This window comes from Mustela erminea, chromosome 10 (genome assembly GCF_009829155.1).
Source record: "Mustela erminea isolate mMusErm1 chromosome 10, mMusErm1.Pri, whole genome shotgun sequence".
Lineage (NCBI taxonomy): Eukaryota > Metazoa > Chordata > Mammalia > Carnivora > Mustelidae > Mustela > Mustela erminea.
In genome coordinates this window covers 13879796-13895587 of record NC_045623.1, presented here as the reverse complement: position 1 = coordinate 13895587, position 15792 = coordinate 13879796, and the positions used below count along the sequence as shown (strand labels likewise).

The 15792-nt window shown below is 51.8% G+C and overlaps 1 protein-coding gene across 3 annotated transcripts in view; it reads right to left on the bottom strand.

Annotated features, from left to right (window-relative positions):
- Positions 1-3814, bottom strand: part of KCND3 (potassium voltage-gated channel subfamily D member 3) — a 209145-nt gene extending 205331 nt beyond the window's left edge. Inside the window, exon 1 of one of the 3 annotated variants that reach the window (XM_032302410.1) lies at positions 3716-3814. The gene's annotated coding sequence lies outside the window, so the exon portion shown is untranslated. Of the gene's footprint in view, positions 1-3181; positions 3376-3715 lie in introns of those variants that run through there. The other 2 variants (XM_032302413.1, XM_032302411.1) reach the window with 2 other exon arrangements.
- Positions 3815-15792: the final 11978 nt, after the last annotated feature.

Sequence of the window (15792 nt, the reverse complement as noted above, 5' to 3'; positions counted from 1 at the left end):
AGGATAGTCACAGGTGCCTCTGCTCCCTCATAAAGGGAGGTTGATTCAGATGCCGCAGAAGACAACAGGAATGACAATGACATTGCCTATAAATGTCATCACTCAGAGAACAGAAAAACAGCACAAGCCTGATGAGCTCTTGATTATGGCAAAAGAACAGGGGGGTTGTTCATTCCCCGTGGTGGGGAGCCGCAGGCCCTGATGCATCTGGGAACACACCCTGCGCATTTTATATCTTTTTGCAGAAATGTACCCTGCTCACTCCCATACTTTCTTTGGGCTCTTGGGAGGATCTGCAGTCCTTTCCTGCACTCTTCGCTGGGTTTTCTAGGGAGCAAGGGCGGTTGGACAAGAAAGCCCGCAATGCACGCTTCGGTCCCAAGTAATTCCAATTCACGTCCAGGGCGTATCGATGGTGTGCTGACGAGGCTCTGGGCACATTTTAGGCACTTCTGCAGCAACAGTTTAATTTATCCTCACAGAAAATCCTATGACTTGGATGTTTCCGCCCATCAGTTTCAGGGAGGGAGCTGAGACTCAGATCCCTTCCGAGGGGCTGAATTCCACGTTATGCAGGAGCTGATGATTTTTCGAGCAGGTGATTGACCGAGTCACTACTGAATGGCTCTCCTGACCTAAGTGCAGGCAGACTGATGTTCCTCACAGCAGAGAGCAGGCTGCAGAGATGCCCCTCACCCCAGTCCAGGCAGCAAAGAGCAGGTCAGGGAGCTCTGCATTCTGTGTCACTTCTCTCCTGCACTGGTGAAACCAAGCCCCCAAGGTGCCCTGCACCTCAGAGTCCTCCTCTGTCAGAGGAGAGAGCTGGACAAGAAAGTGACAAGGAGCCTTTCGGCTCAAGGCATCCCTGACTGCCAGGATCCGGGACACGAGGCTGGAGCTCCTGAGACCTCTTCGAACAGCTGCCCATGCAAAGCAGGAAGTAGAGCATCTGGGTTTGTTGCTGTGGGGACAGACTTCGCCGGAGCCTCATCTCCACAAGAGGCAGTTCTGGGAATTCCTGATGAGGCTGGTGCCCAGAACAGGGTACACAACCTGCATCAACTCAGAGCTTGAGGCCATCCGAGACCGGGTCCTCCTGCAGAGCCCTCCTGGCCTCCTCCCAGACACTGCACCCTGGACCTCTGACCCTTAACATCTTTGCTTTATCCCGAAGTGGAGCTCGGACAGGCAGGACTTTGAGGGGGTTCAGGCAGCAAAGAGTAAGGCCTGAGACTGCTGAGCCAGGAGGTACCCCGTGAGCACACTGCTCGGGCCCAATATGCAGCTCTGCACCGGGCCGGGCCAGCGCCCTTCCCCTTCCAATCTCCCAGCGCTGCTCTAGCCTGACCAAGTCTCAGTGGCTGGCATCTGTCCCTGCCAAGCTGAGTCCCACCCCTTTACCCTCTTCACCTCAGGCCCATCTCCTCTTCTCAAGGGCAATGAGTACCTCATCTATGGCTCGCAGATGAATAATTGAGAGTTATATAGAAGGAAAAATAACCCCTGTCTATCGTAAAGGCTTCTAGTCCCAAGGCCCAACCAATCCAGGACAATCTTCCCAAAGAAGGCCAAGCAAAAGCCAGGCCATCTCCAGAGGCTCAATCCCTGTTCCCCTGGTAAGAGGTACCCCAAAGGAGCATTACCCCACTGCTACTGTGTGTGTGTGTGTGTGTGTATGTGTATAAAGGGGGTGGTGAGGTTTGGAAGGGGAGGAAAAGTTTCCCATCTGATACCAGGCTCAAGGCCATATAGCCTCCACACAAGCCCACAGATGTGACCCTGTTTAAGCAGGGCTTCTCCACGGCACTCTGTGTAGCGCTCGCCCCTGACAGGCTCCAACACCTTGTGGAGCAGACCCAGCTATGAATTCCAGCAACAGGCACAAGAGTGCGGCCCCATTTCCAGCCAATGGCATGGCACACGCCTCAAATGCCAAGGTTTTACTAGGACGTGGACGCTTTACAAATGAAAAATCTGAAGCTATTTTTGCTTTTGGCAGAAAGAGTTTGACAGTGGGAAAGATGGGGGTGGGGGGAGGCCAGGGAAAAGCCATTTAAAACAGGTGAGGGCTAAAATGGCAAAGGCAAAAAATTCTAGAAGAGGGGAATACAAATTCTCCCGCTGTAAAAAAGACAGCCCTATTAAACAGCTTCTGTTTTGGAGGGAGAGGGCCCAAAGTGGGCAAAGTGACAAGACAGCCTGTCCTGGGGACTGACACCTAACCTGACCCCAGGCACAGGGCAGCAAAGCACCCCATCACCAAGGTCTGCCCTTCAGTGACCTCGGTAGCGTGCTGGGTGTGGAGAGTCTCTGGAAACTTTTACCTTCCATAATTTTACAACACGTTGCTTAGCCCAGAATGGGGCCAGTCTCGGGGCAGGGAGGGTCCTGACCATTCAGCGGGCCTTTTCCTCTGCCCTCAGGGTTTGGATGGAGGGGCACAAAACAGACAGGGTGCCAGGCTGGGGATCCCTGAGGTACATGCCTGGGACAAGCACATAGATCCTCTTCTCCCACACTGCCACTCCTAGGCTGGCCAGGGCACTTTCCTGAACTCTCTTTTTCTCCAGCCTCCTCAACAGCAAAAGGGAACAAGCTACTAATCTTTCTTCCTCTGGGGGTCCCTTGTGTACTTGCATTTTGTTGCCTTCAAGTAGCAACTGGGAAAAATAAACACATCAATTCTGATCTGTGTGCCAACATGTCCTCATGGGGAAATGGACACATGCTTTGCATTGAATTCCTACACGCCCTTTCTATAGACATTAAATATCCAGGTTTCCTTGAAGTAACGGTAAATACCGCATACATTTAACCATCACATACATTCATGCAAAATACCAACATGCACCACGGAGGAACCCCAGCCCAGTCTTACAAACAGGATCGTAAGAAAGTTCAGACACCCTCTCTTCAGAAATACAACGGAGCTATAAGATTCCAGGTCCGGAACCTCAGCCTGTTGCTGACATATCAGGCTGCCCAGGGATAAAAGCAGAACCTCTTGGACTCAATTCAAATGTCAACGCTAAGCAAGGACAGGAATTCAGTTGATTCCAGGTAACTTCTCTGTCCTGTCCCTTCTGCGCCCCAGCCCCAGTATAAACACCTCGCCAAAGCGAGTCTTTCGAACCGCCCCCCCCCCCCGCGGCCCGCACTGGCCCCAGTGTCACTTAGAGACCTTTCCCAGAGCTCGCGGGGTGGAAGCGGCGTCGGGCAGGACCAGATGTGCGGCCCCCCGCCTCTGGTAGGCACACCGCAGGCTCGCCGGGCTGGAGAACTTTGCGAAGCGCCCCAAACTGCTCCCTGCTTCCACCCTCAGCCATTTCTCTTGTCCTCTCCTCGCAAGGAGCGGGGGTACCGAGCAAGCCGTCGCCACCTGCCGCCGGATCCCGGGGCGCTGCCTGTGGCACCCCCCGAGGGAAGGCAGGCCAATGGAAAGAGGGCAGAGGTTCACACCCCCAACCCCCCAAGCCTCACGTCGCCGAGCTGCCCGGAGGTGGCTGCACAGCCAGCCGGAGGGAACCGACGCCCCCGGGCCGGCTGCCTGCTCCCCCGCGGCGCCGGCCCCACCCCCAATCCTTCCGGCGCCCCAGCGCCCACCCACCCGGGCGCAGGAGTGGGAGGGTGCCGCGTGGGCAGCTGGAGCAACAGGCGTGGGAGCAGCGCTCCTCACACTTACTGGCTCCAGAAGGCTCGGTCGGGTCCCTCTTACCTTCGGCGAAGCGAGCCCCGGGCCCCGCGCCCCGCGCCCGCGCGCGCGAGGAAGCTGCGGCCGGGAGCCGGGGGCCGCGGAGGCGCCGAGCGCCCAGCAGCGCGGCGAAGCGCCCAGCAGCCGCCGCTCGCCGGCGAAGTCTCGCTCGCTCCCTCCCTGGCTCGGTCCGTTCGTGCGTCCCTCGGTCCGTGGGGCCCTCCCTCCCCCGCCGCCGCCGCCGCCGCCGCCGCCGCTCCAGCCCCGGCTCGGCGGCGCGTCCCCTCCCCGCCGCCCCGCTCGCGGGCTCGCGGGCTCGCGGGCTTCCTCGCTCGCGCCCTGCCCCCGCCGCTGCCGGCGCCGCGCGGAGCGGAGCCCGGCGGGCCACCGGCTGCCTGGCGAGGTCCCTCTCCCGAAGGGGGAGGCGGTGGGGGCGCGGCGCGGGCGGGGCGGAGAGGAGAGTCCGGGGGCGGCGGCGAGGCTGCGCCCTCGGCTCCCTGCCGATCCCCGCCGGCGGAGCGGCTCCAGGCCAGGCCCGAGAGCGCGGCCCGCCAGGCAGCGGAGGGAGAGAGGAGGACGACCTGGAGGCTCGCCGCGGGAGGGTGCCCCGGGCGAGGGCGTGTGACTCCCCGCGCGAGGGTGTGTGTGAGTGCGTGTGTGTGTGTGTGTGTGTGTGTGTAGGGGCGCGCGCGCGAGCGGGGGGCGGGGAGACAAGGCAGAGCCTGGTGCGTCTCCCCGGGCGAGTGGAGGAATCCTAGGGTGTGCCTGGAGGTGGCGGAGTGTGCCAGCGCGGGTGGAAGCGCGTGTGCCGGCAAGGGTGGGCACGGGGGTGAGCGTGGCCAGGTGAGCTCGGCTTGGGCGTGGGGGCGGAGCATTGAGTGGGCACGAGTGTGAGCTCGGGGGCGTATATACTGGGGATCCGAGGAGAGGCTGCACGGAGCGCTAGTGTGTGCGCGCGCTTGGGGGGGGGTGTGGAGCTAGCTGGGTCTCTTTCTCTTTCTCACCGACTGTCCACGCGACACCAGCACTTGCTCACGGCCGAGCCCCGCCACCTGGCGAGGTGGAGCCTGCTACCGCACAAGCTTTCTGGCTCGCCGCGGCTTCATCTCCGCGTGCCTCCGCGTGCAGGGGCTGGAGATCCCAAGGGCGACTCACACTGCCCTGATCCCACGTAAGAGCCGCTCTCCTCCCGGGGCTCGAGGGGCAGGACCCGAAGGTAGGGATTCGTCCTCTTGTCCTGCCACGTGTTCTAGTACCCAGATTCGAGAGTCTGGACTTGGGAGGATGAACTCTCAGCCTGAATCCGCCCGATCCCTCGGTCCCTCCCAAAAGCCCACGGAGCCCCACTGCCCGGTGCCCCGACACAGGATGGGGAGCAGGTGGTCGGCACGTGCCCATAGAACCCGGCGGATAGAGCCCAGCGGAGCCCCCGAGTCCGGGAGAGTGGTATCGGGCCCAGCCTCCCTTGCTACCGTCCGCGGCGCGCGGAGTCTTCAGTCCCCGCAGACCGTGCGGACCGGCGGCTCCAGCTTCTCTTGTCTGCGGCCCGGGTGCCCGGAATGCCGGAATCCCGGAATCCCGGAATCTCGGAATCTCCGTCTGTCGCTCGAGAAGCCGGGCGGCTCCTTGCCTCAGCGGAACCAGAACACAGGGCTTGAGCCATCACAGTTCTGAGCGTAGAGAGGTGTGTGCCTGAGACGGACAGAGAGAGGAAAGCCAAGTGTGTGGTGAAGGCGAGGGCGGGTGTGCTGAAAAGAACCTCGCTGAGTCCGGGTGGGGTTTCTGGCTTGTGAGAGGTTTCTGGCTTCCAGGTTAAGGGGTGACAGTCAGTCGTTGTGGTCTGGGCCGCTGTGGGTCCCTGGAAGCTGGAGCCCCTCTTTCACGGATTCCTCCCACCTTCCCCAAAGCTCCCTTCAGTGTGTCAGTCTGAAAGGTGTACAATTGGCCCTTCAAGAGGTGGGTGTGGGATCCATTAGCATTTGCCAGGAGTCCCAGAGCTCTGTGGGATTTGCATACTGATTTACATACAGTAATAATGATTAACAACACTGCCACTCCCTGGCAGACCGGGGAAGAATTCAGGGAAGGCCTTGGCGCTGCTCCCACTTCCCTCCTCCCTTCCCTCTAGGGAAGAGCTAATTTTCTCACAACTACAGACCTTAGCTGCTAGGACCCCTGGGACCGCCCAGTCTCCGGGTGGGCAGGTCCAGGGAGGGGCACTTCCCCTCGGTTCTCCACCCCCTGGTCCAAGTGGGGAGAGTTAAAACCCCCTATTTTATTTCTCTTGTACATTCCCACCTTTGTTTGGCATCCTGGGATAGCTCAAGTTGCTGGGTTTGCCCCAAAGCATAGAAGCTTCTGGGAATAGTTAGCTGGGGGACTCCTTCCTCTTCCAGAGAGGTCAACTGATGGAACAGCTGTGCTCTCTTGTGCCTTGAAAGTCCTGTTTGAAGACCCGCCACTGATTCAGAACCCCCAACCCCACCCCCCTCACACACCCCTGGCCCTGTTCCTCCCAGGCTACCATCTCATCATTTAACAGAAGTAGCTCTAGAGAGAAATATGAAAGACTTGAATTTCTCGTCTAGGCCAGTAAGTTTCTTATTTACCTGCCCTTCTCACAACCAGGTGACCTGGAAAATAAGAGAGAGCAAGAGATGGGCAGAAAGAAGGTTCCTTGACTCCGGCAGCTGTAGAAGCCACTGTCCAGGAGGTGTTGTCCCTCCCAGTGGCTGCCATCCTCCCACTGGCCCTCTCCAGGCCTGCATGGCTTCACCTTCCCCCTCTCTGCCTCTGGCCTGGCCTGGCCGGGATTTTCACTTGCTTTTCCCCCATGACACGGCCGCTTTTCCTTTAACTCTCAGCTTCTATTTAAAAAGCTAATTTGGGAGCTTGTCCATGCTCCCAATTCAGACATTTTAAATAGGAACTGAAAGTCAGGAGCTGCCAGGACACTAGCTTTCTTCCCCTTGCCACCAACCTAGCTCAGGCGTCTGTTCGGTTGTCCTGCTGGCCCTTGCTCTGTGTGTGTGTGTGTGTGTGTGTGGGCGCGTGCGCGCGCCCGCGCAAGCCCGCGCACGTGCATGCTTCTGTGGGTGTGCCTGTATGTGTGTGAGAGAGAGAGCTATCTTTTCTATTTAAAGACGGTGCTCCTGTGAATGACTATTCTCTGTGTCTGTGTGTCCTTCCTAAGCTGTGCACACATGAGGATTCTTCTTGAGTCCTGTGGTTCTGGCCATTCTTTGCAGAACTTGTCCCTGTGGACTGTGAGGGCAAGAAGCAAGCCAGCTCCAAGTCAGCCACCTCCGTACTGACATGCCAGGCTGGTGCGCTTGCGCAGCTCTTTCCCGGGGCCGCTGCACTCAGGCTTGCCCTTTGAAGCTGTGCCTTGGAGTGTCCATCAGGGTTGCTCTCCCCTGCTCATTGCTCCTGCTGTCCTACTTGAGCCATTTGCCCCATGTTGGGCCAGGAGCCTGGAGAGAGACTTTTTTGCACCTTTGATGGTTGCAGGCTTTCCTGCATTTGACAGAGATTCAATGCCCTACATACCTTGGAGGTCAAAAGCATAGGCTCTGAGGTCAGACTTCTGACTTTGAACCTTCCTCTGTGACTTACCAGCTGTACGACCTTGGGGAAGCTCTTTACTTTCCCCATGCCTTAATTTCCTCATCTGCTGTAAAATGACAATAGATGCTACTATTTACCTTACGGGTCATTGTAAGGATTAATGAACTCTTAGAACTTGAGAACAGTGCCAGGAACACAAGAAGTACCATAGAATTGTTGGCTGTGGTTGTTGTTCAAGGCAGAAGGGATGCAAACAGGATGTTTGCGGAAGAAGGCGGAACAGCTGGATGGTACACGGAGACATGCCCTCTACCCGTACAATGATAAAGATGCCCAGCCACAGCCTGCAGAGGGTCAAGTTCACCTTGTTGAGATAGTTGATTCCCTAAGTCCCAGAAGAGGGAAACTTCTGGCAAAGGAATAAAAGAGGAGCCACAGGGATGGGATAAGGAAGGGGCTGGACCAGCTGGAAAGCCCATGGGGCACTTCCTGGGGACCAATTTTATGCTAACCATATGGGCCCAGCCTCCCTTATTCATCTAACCATGTAAAGCAAGGCTTGATGGAAGGGCAGTTCTAGCGAAGGACTCAATGGGGATGGCCATTCGTTCTCCCTTAGTCTCCCCTTGGGATTTGGGACCTCTGGCTTTGATCTGGCCATGACCTTCTACCTCTTATCCCTGCAGCTGGACATCTCAGCATTTATTCATGGGCCAACTGAATTCATTGCCTTCAGTCACTGGGCATCTCATCAGGGCACAGCAAGGTTAAGTGGCTTCTTCAGGGTCACAGGTAGGAACTCATGAGGCCGCTAATAAGAGGGAAACAATGAAAGACCAAGAATCAGAAAGCTTCCAAGGGATGTAGGGCAGGACTGCAAGTCATTGAGGTATATTTGGTTTAGTAGGAGCCTCAAGTGGAGGAGCCTCCACATGCTGGACTCCTTGCTGGGTCTCCTCTAATCCTGCACGGCAGATTATTACCATTTTTTAGATGGGAAAACTGAAGGAGGTCGATGCACAGGGATGCATCCCAGGCCACACCGCTAGAGTGAATCTCTGAACCCTCCCCTCTTTCCATGCCCCAAGGCTGCCGGTCATGGTCATTTGCTCTTCGGAGAATAGAGTGGCCCCCCTTGGTCAGCTAAGATCTGCCCAAAGAGGACACTATTGACCTGGTTCTGCTGGTTTCTCCAGTGTTTGGCATCACAGGCTGGGCATGGGGGCAGGTGTTCAGTGTGTCCAGGCTGGGGTTGTACCGTCTGAGTCTTTTTCAGGGTACAGTCCTCCTGAGGGATTTTTTTTTTTAAAAGATTTTGTTCATTTATTTGATAGAGAAAGAAGGAGAACACAAGTAGGGGGAGGGGCAGAAGGAGAGGGAGAAGCAGGTGCCCCACTGAGCAGGGAGACTGATGTGGGACTCGATCCCAGGACCCTGGGATCATGGCCCAGCCAAAGGTAGACGCTTAAGTGACTAAGCTGCCCAGGGGCTCTTCCTGAGGAATTTCAGAGCTTGGTGTTGCCTTGGCTTTCTCTAGTTTTCCAGGATGAAGCAGGAGGTGGTGTGTCAATGATGAGGAGATTTGTCTCCATCCCAGAAAGCCAGGGGTCCACTTGCTGGGTATTCGTCTGCAGTGTTCAGCTAAGCCAGCCCAAGATGTCCTGCCCAACACTGGGGGCTCTGCCGGCTGAACTCACAACTGTCAAGTGTCCCAGGTCCCTTCCTGAGGGAGTGGGGCAAACCCACATTTCCTGAAGTCCTAACCCCATTCAGGAGGCCTGTAGCTTCCTGCGTGTCCTCTCATTAGTCAAAATGCTTAGAGTGCTGATGGCCAATGAGAAGTCGTCAAAGTTGGCGGGCTCCAATGGATCTTCCAAAAGTCAGTCTTTCCAGAACTTCAAAAGCTGGATACCTGTTCCAACCCAGGCAGGTACTAAGGAGGCATAGTCATGGTGGGGGGCTTTCTGTTCATCGAGACCTCCCTTAAAGCAAGAGAGTAGGAGAAGGAAGAGGGAGGGAAGGGAAGAAGAAAGGGGATGCTGGCACTGGAAGGAAGGAAAACATCTCAATCATTTGTTCAGTTTCTTGCTAGAAAAAATTTGGAGGAGGGCGGGAGAGGCTGAAGGTGTAGCTCCTAGGTACGCGGTTACTGTTTTCTTCTCCGGTGGCTCCGTTTGCTTCGAAAATGATGTTTCCCAGGGCTCTGTCCTTGTTCTTCTCTATTTCTCCATCTGCCCTTTTTCCTGAAGAGTCAAGGTAAGCCTCTGGTTTCAAATTCATTCAGGTGCTGACGATCCTCTTCGGAGCTTTCCCCTACCCCTAACTATCTACTGGGCATATCTGTCAATGTACACAGATACTTCTCTGGGGCATCCTCCCAGCCTCCTTTAACCTTCTGCAATAGATCATTTCCTCTAAAACATCCTCATCTGATCATGGCACCTCCCCTCACGTCCTTTCTGACCTTCCCTCTTCCCACTCATACACCTTTCTTTCCAGCACGTAGCCTTTTCTCTGTTACTACACCAGATCCCATCATTTCACTCCTTTGTACCTTTGGACACTCTCTACTGTCCTCTAGAAAGGCCTTCCACCACTTCCTGTTTCCTTCTGTGTTCCTCGAAAACATGCACTCAGCCAGAAACCTTCAATACCCAGCCCAAGTGTCACATAAGATGTACTGATAAAGTCCATCCTAACTCCAGGAGGAATTAGTCATTCCCCAGCTGGGCTACCCTAGTCATTCCTTATAACCTTTGTTGTTTGTATGGTGGTCTCCTGCTCTGGCTTTAAGCTGTTTAAGGCAAGAACCATTATTTATCATCTCCAAATATGCTAGCTCAGTGCTTGGTACGTTGCAGAGATTCAATAAAATTACATTAGGATTATTTGTATTTTCTGTTTTTTTTTTTAAGATTTTATTTATTTATTTGACACACAGAGAGAGAGAGAGAGTAAGAGAGGGAACCCAAGCAGGGGGAGTGGGAAAGGGAGAGGCAGGCTTTCCACCTAGTGGGGCTTGATCCTAGGACCACCTAAGCCGAAGGCAGATGCTTAACGACTGAGCCACCCAGGCGCCCCAGGATTATTTATACTTTCATTCACATGGTTCCCTTAATTGTGTGTAACTGAGAATATGTGAAAATATGTCAACTGGTCAGCCTCCAGGTCCTGATTGATCTCTAGCTCTGGCATGAGGACAGAGAGAAAGGTTCAAGGTGTTCAATTTTCGGCTGATGCTAGATGAAAAGAGCCCCAGAGCCCCCTTCCTCCAGCCTTTTCGAATCTACAAAGTGAGCCTCAGTCAATGCTGCCTGCGGAGACTTGGCCAGTGTTCTCTTGAACCAGATTGGTTTTCAGAGAATTCTTTTCTTTCCTTTCTGGTAGAATATCACCTCCTTGGGAATAGCCAGGATGCTGTCAGTTGGAAATGGTACCTGGTTGTCTACAGCTGTGACGATGCTCACTGTTGCTCACTCACTGTAAGAACTAGCATGGGGGCTTGTGAGAAAGCCACTAACCAAAACCCTGGCTTGGTTCAAGGAGATGCCAAGATCAAAGCTTGCTGGATTTTAATTAGAAAATGATATGAAAATCACATCAGCAAACCTGGGAGACTTCGTGGTGAGGACAAGGCCTTGGGATAGATCGGGCTTTAAATCTTGACTCTAACGGGCTGTGTGACTCTGGGCAAGCCACTTTACTTTTCTGATCCTTAGTTCCCTCACTTATAAAATGGATCTTGATGGTATCAACCCTTAGGGTTCATGAGGATTGAGTTATACACTCTATATAACATATCCCATGCAATTATAAACAAGAATGCTGGTGGTTGTAACATAGTAACTGAATTTATAGGTATTTGAAACTAGCTTTTAAATCTTGGCCGCTGGTTACATGGCTTGTTTGCAAAGATTAGACAGGTCACTCAAGTTCTTTCCATGTGGTATTGTTCAGACTGAGACTTTGGGAAATGAGTGTTGTCAGAAAACTTGGTCACCAGACCCTTTTTTCTGTTGGCTCCTCCCCATTCTGCAGCACCCCATTTCTGCAGCCCTGAGCTGCCTCTTTCTCCCCATCCCCTCCCCATCAGCAAAACCTGATAAAATCATTTAAACTGAAGTGTGACTATCCCATCCAGAGATACAGTGTTCACTTTTTAACAGGATACAGCCTTAAACTAAGGCAAATGAAACAGAATGGGTAAGATTTCAGGCATCCATCAGAGTAATGAGGGAGGTCTGAAGGGTCAGGAGGCTCTTCCCAACTCCACAGAGTCATTATCCACTCGTGATACTGGTCCCATTAATGCAACTGTCAACAATGAGGCATTTCTGTATTCTATTTCTGCATTCTGAAGCCAGAAAATCAAGTTGCCAGCCATCGCAAAAGTGTTGTAATGAGGCTGATTTGGGTACCAACTTTTTATACTAACCTCCTCTTGGTAAAGAGGCACAGGTCATGCGTCCCAAGGCCCCTTCCAGCTCTGCACATCTATGATATTCATACTCAAATGCATTTTTCTTCAGAGCTCAAGGGTGCACTTGGGTGTCTCTGCCTTGCTGGGTTTGTGGGAGACCCAGCTGCAAAGTCATTCATTGCTTTGGTGAGTCAACAAGTAAACAATGACAGTCCAGTCACTGTCCTCATACTGCAAGGTCATAAGAAGTTTCTGGACTTCTTTGCAAAACCTTGTTAAAAAAAGGATCCTGGTGGCCTTCAAAATACTATTTTTTAAAATTTATTTATTTTTGAGAGAGACAAAAAGGAGAGCAGAAGGGCAGACGGAGAAGCAGACTCCCCGCTGAGCAGGAAGCCCAATGTGGGTCTCCATCCCAGGACTCTGGGATCAAGACCTGAACCAAAGGCAGACGCTTAACCAACTGAGCCACCCAAGCACCCTCAAAAAATTATTTAGTGTGGAAACTTACAAATGCACACACAAGAAGAGAGAATTGTGTAATATACCCCTCATGAACCCATGACTTAGCTTTGATAATTACCAACTTAAGGCTAATCATGTTTTATCTATACTTTTATTTGCCATCACCCCCCAATAATTTTGAAGCAAATTTCATTTACAGATGAGATACAATTTCATTTGTAAATATTTCAATAATTGCACCCTCTTTATGGCTAATAAAGTACACCTCCCCAGGAAAGAAGTCCTGCCTAGCTCCACTCCAAAATGCCAAGAATGTTCAACCAGTACCTGCATCCGTGCCCTAGGACTCGTCTCTTTCTGAGTTAGGCAAGCTCAAGGGCTTGAAAAATTCTGTCCAAAGTCTGTCCTGCTCCAGGGGAGAAAGGAACATATATAAAATAGCATATGGAGATTACCACCTTGTGCAAGCTTTGGGGTGTCATCTGAATAACTGAAATGAGACCCCAACTGAGAGGCAAAAATCATAGTCATGACTCCCAACTGGCCTCAGCATTTTTCACAGGCATTGTTTCATTTAGCCTTTGCCAATTCTTATTTTACTCCCATCTTACAGATAAGAAAACTAAGCCCAAGGTCACACAGCTAGTTGACACCTGTGGCGGAAACTGACCAGAGGCTAATCAAATTCAGTTCCTCTTTCATGGGCATAGCTTGATTACATTTCCCAGGCTCCCTTGCAGTTAAGTTTTTTTGTTTTTGTTTTTTTTTAAGATTTTATTTATTTATTTATTTGACAGACAGAGATCACAAGTAGGCAGAGAGGCAGGCAGAGACAGCGGGTGGGGGAAGCAGGCTCTCTGCTGAGCAGAGAGCCTGATGTGGGGCTCGATTCCAGGACCCTGGGATCATGATCTGAGCCGAAGGCAGAGGCTTTAACCCACTGAGCTACACAGGTGCCCCGCAGTTAAGTTTTGCCACGTGACTGAGTTCTGGCCAAAGTAATATAAGCCAGTCCCATTAAAAAAAAAAAAAAAAAAAAAAAAATCCGGGGTAATCTTACATGCTGTCTTTCTTTCTCCATCCACTGGCTGAATGGAGAGAATTTTGAGGACCCAGCAGAAGATGAAGCCACAAGCAGGAAGGCACTTGGATGACTGTGTGGAGCAGAGACCTCTCCTCACCTTCACTAGACTATGAAATGAGTGAAAAAAATTAACTTTTATTATGTTAAGCCACTGAAATATGGCTGATGTATGTTAAAGTGGTAAGCCTACCCTGACGAATGCAGTGGCACAAATAGGATTTAAACCCCTAAGTCTGACCGTGCTGATGTTCAAAGCCTTGCCCTGTACCACACTGCCTCCAGGCACAAGAAATAAGAATTGCTTCTAAGAATGTCCTACATGCTCAGCATTTGATAGAACTGTCTGCAAGGATCTCACATCTTAGATTGGTGCTAATATGGTAGCCACTAATCATGTAGGGCTATAACAATTAAAATTTTAAAATCTGTTTCTTAATTGCCCTGGTCACATTTCAAGTGCTCAGTAGCCCCCTGTGACTAATGCCTACCACATTGGATAGTACAGAGAAAGAACATTTCTGTCACCACAGAAAGTTCCATTAGACAATCTGTCTTATGTAGACCTGACATTTGCAATGTACCTTTCCCCAGATCCCTACAGGAAAGCTGGGGGTGCAGCTCATCAGAGGACAGAGGCTGGTCCTCAGGCACAAGCGGCCCTTCCCCTGTAGGGGCCAAGGGAAGGTCACCTAAAATGTACCAACCTGTCATAGTGATTATTTTTCATTGAACTTCTTGGGGAACAGCCAGTGCAAGGACACTCAGACCATGCTCCATCCCCCTAAAAGCAGGAAATAAATTTCACATATGAAAGGAACCCTCCCTTTACTAGAAAATAAAAACACATTTTTATCACCAGAGATAGGAACTTGAAAGCCAAGGAAGCCATAGAGACAAACCTTGTTACTTTTTTACTAATCTACTACCTCAGCCCAAATTTCGCCTAGAATTCCTTGCTAATTAAAACTCCCGAACATCTGTCTTCTTTATCCTGTCAATTCCTCATACATTGATTGTCTCTTTGTCTGAAAAAGAGAAAAACTGCCTGCCTTGGTCATTTCTTCAGATTCAATTTCATTATTGGGCTTTTCTATGCACTTAATAAATTTTGGGTTTTTTCCTCCTGTTAGTGTGTTTCATGTAAATTTCATTACTAGTCCAGCTGGAAGACCTTAAACCTAGGGAAAGAATTTTTCCTTTCTTCACCCCTCACCCTGACTGGGAGGTCTTTGTGCCTGCCTCCTCCAGTTATCTCCCCAGGATAAACGAGTGACACTCCGGTACTCGGGGTCACAGGCTTTGATATGACTTCTTCCCACAGAATGAGCCCTGTTTCCCTAGGTTGTATCTCCTGAGGGTAGGGGTGACATCTCATTTTCACCTCAGCACCTGGGCAGAGGACCCAGGGCTGTGCTTCCTGGCCAAGGCTAGAGATAGGAGGGGAATTTTCCAGAAATAGAAGCCCAGCCAAGGAAGCCAAGTACTCCAGTCCATTTCCCGCACAGTAGCCAGAGTCACCCTTTCAAAATACAAATCCAACCCTATTGCTCTTCAGTTGAAATCCTTCCATAAATCCCCATGGCCCTCCCAATGGAGTAGACATACCTTACATGTCTCATGTTGTTATCAAATCTTTACTTCTTCAACTTCTCCCCCTTCTGCTCCTGGAGCCCTCAAGACTGTTCCTGCCCTATGGGAAGTGCTACAATTTTTTGAATGCCCAGTTTGCTCTTACCCCTGAGGTTTGCTCAGGCTGTTCCTTCCACAGGAGCTCTATCCCTCCTCCCCACTTCTGCTTAGCTATGCCTACACACCCTGCAAAGCTTGGAAACACTTCTCCCAGGAGGACTGAACTGCCCCTCAGCCTGGGACACTCAGCCTGGGACACAAATCTATGGATTGTTTTCCACTGCATCACCCTTGGCCCCTGACCCTGATCAGCTATAGAACTTTCCATACTTCCAAGTTTTCCCTGGGAATAGGAAGGAGGTGTTTGCAGCTGCTTTAGGAATCAGTAGAGACTATCCTGTAGAATTTTTTCCCAAGAGATCGGCACTTCTGAATCCCTCTAAATTATGAGCCTCCCTCCCCTCAACACACACACACACACACACACACACACACACACACACACACACAATGTACAAAAGTTTTCCATCCATTTCATCCTCAGCAGAGTCACGAGGGAGACAAGTGGAGCCTTGTAAATCTTTCACAAGCGGCAATGCCCAGAGACCTCTGTTTCTTGACCCCAACCAACTACTCAGAACAAATGTTGTTAAATCCATGGGACATGCTCCCATCCCCCACCTGCCATGGTCTCATCATCTCAAAAGGGGGGACTGATATGCAGACCAGGGTGTGGTGGTTACAATCCAAGCTGGTGCCAAGAGGCATCACAGGTCTTCCTCTCACTGGATTATTTTTATGGGAATCAGAGTCGATAGAAGCAGTGGACTCCAACTCCTGAGACAACATCACAATAAATTGCCATGGCGGCTCTTCTCTGATTTGTAACTAGTAAATCAAATCTATTGAACAATACATTTACTGCAAATTTAAGAA